Source organism: Lathyrus oleraceus, chromosome 4, assembly GCF_024323335.1.
Source record: "Lathyrus oleraceus cultivar Zhongwan6 chromosome 4, CAAS_Psat_ZW6_1.0, whole genome shotgun sequence".
Classification (NCBI taxonomy): domain Eukaryota; kingdom Viridiplantae; phylum Streptophyta; class Magnoliopsida; order Fabales; family Fabaceae; genus Lathyrus; species Lathyrus oleraceus.
Window position 1 is genome coordinate 408031198 of NC_066582.1, and position 2503 is coordinate 408033700.

Consider the following 2503-nt stretch of genomic DNA (forward strand, 5'->3'; position numbering starts at 1 on the left):
CATCGGTCCTTGTGGGTTCGATATCTTTTAAAACTAAAACGATTGGACTGTGCACTTGCAGTCAAGTACCCGATAGACTATATTCTATATACAGTCACGAGACATATCAAGTTTTTGGCGTCGTTGCCGGGGACCTGATTTAGTCAAATAGTGCGATTCTTTCGTTGCACAATATAGACTAAGGTAAAAACTAATCTCCTTTCCCTTATTTCCCCCGATTGTATGCCAAGTACTCACTCACAAGGCGATAACTTAGCACCACCAATCGCTGAATTAGAGTGTTTCTTATATTTAAGACGCCGAATACTAGAGTGCCAACAAAGGTACAATATTCCCGATATCTTCTTTCCTACTGCTGAACCAGTTGAAAAACCAACCATGGATGCAGTAGGACCACATAATCGTCCTTTTAAGTTCTACGCTACCCCGTCCCAACAAGAACCTCACAGCAGCATTGTCGCCCCTGCTATCAATCGAAACGATTTTGAGATGAAACCCTCATTATTATCAGCCGTCCAACAACACCAATTTGATGGAAATCCTACGGACGACCCTAATGAACATTTGACCAAGTTTGTGCAGTACACAGACACTATGAAGGCGAATGGTGTATCTCAAGATGCGATAAGACTACGCCTCTTTCCTTTCTCTCTAAGAGACAGAGCTTGGGATTGGTTGCAATCCTTGCCATCCAACTCAGTTACAACATGGGAAGAACTGAAGAACGTTTTCTTATCCCGATATTTTCCGCCAAGCAAAAATGTTATGCTGAGAGCTCAAATCAACGGATTTCGACAAAAAGATGTAGAATCTCTCTACGACGCGTGAGAGAGATACAAAGACATGATGAGGATATGTCCACATCACAGTCTCGAAGACTGGGTGATCATTCACACATTTTACAATGGGCTTCTGTATAACACAAGAATGACAGTAGACGCTGCTGCGGGCGGTGCACTTATGGACAAGCCATACAACGGAGCTTATCAACTCATTAAAAATATGGCCCAAAACCATTGCCAATGGGGAGGTGAAAGAACTCCAGTAGAAAAGTCCCAAACAAAAAGTAAAATGTACGAAATTAGTAGCCTTGACCACATCCATGTGAAGGTAGATGCCCTTGTTCAAAAGTTAGACAACTTGACCATACCACCCGTAGACACCGTGGCTGCCGTAACTCCAAACTGTGAGTTATGTTGAACTCCTGGACACACTGCACCAGAATGTCAGATATTAGCAGGAGTCCCAACCGATCAAGTGAATTACGCATAAGGAAATCCTTATTCCAATACCTACAACCCAGGTTAGAAAAATCATCCTAACTTTTCGTATAAGAATAACAACGCCTTGTATGCACCTGGCCAAGCACCCGCTGTTCCGCATGGATATCAAAAGCCAACTAATAATGCTTCTAACATGCCTAAAAAGTCTAACCTTGAACTAATGATGGAAAGCTTCATAGCTACCCAAGCTCATACAAACAAAGACTTATTGAACCAAAACATACATACTAGCGAGCAACTTAAACAATTAGCGAACAAAGTAGACGCCTTAGCCACCCACAACAAAATGCTTGAAACATATATTTCACAAGTGGCTCAACAACAAGCATCTACTGCCGCTCCCGCTGGCACATTTCCTGGATAGCCGCAACCTAATCCAAAAGGACATGCAAATGCCGTTATACTTAGGAGTGGAAAAGAAATAGACGGACCCGTAGATCCAAGACTCCAAAATTCTATCATGTGCCAAAAACCAGACAAAACAACAACTGAGGAGGTAAGTGAACCGAAGGAGAAGGAAAATAATACCCGAGAGGTCGAAGAGAAAGAAAAACCTTATGTGCCTCCACCACCTTATAAACCACCCATTCCGTATCCTCTATCAAGTAAACTATATGTTTGAACCTTAACACTGATCTTTAATGTCAAAATTTTCAAGATAGTATAAATGAATGAAGATATTGCACACAAAGCATATCTGAAATTGTAAAGATTGTAATTGTATGTATAAACTAAATTCTGTGAGAGTGTGAAATGTAAACTCTTTGTAAGATTGTGAAAACTAAATTCTCTGAGATTATAAAAATGAACGTCATATTTCACTACGGTTGGTAGAAATGAATGTGGTGAAAAGTATTTTAATTTTAATACAAATATACAAATTAAGGGAACACACTCTTTATTATAACGAAAATAAAGATGTGACACTCTTCAAAACTTTTCAATTACTATTCATCTTAGCATAATGTGTAACGCTTCTATTAATATATTTTTTTTAAAACAACAGTATTTGTATGCTATAAATTATTTTCTATTTTCTTTTTTATATACTAATCAATCTTTTTTTTTGTTTGTCCACTTATTTTCGAACCTAAAATACATTACATAATATTTTATTCCAAAAACTTATAAATAAAATACTTTTTAAGAAATATTGAAAACCATAATAAAAAAGAGTATTACATTATTTAAAATAAAATGATTAAATAACACTTTAAATT

General features: G+C 37.5%; 1 non-coding gene across 1 annotated transcript; it reads right to left on the reverse strand.

Annotated features, from left to right (window-relative positions):
• Window positions 1–765: 765 nt before the first annotated feature.
• On the reverse strand, window positions 766–872 carry LOC127077107 (small nucleolar RNA R71). The gene has a single exon (XR_007787090.1). It is a non-coding gene; the product is annotated as a small nucleolar RNA R71 (small nucleolar RNA).
• Between the last annotated feature and the right edge of the window lie 1631 nt (window positions 873–2503).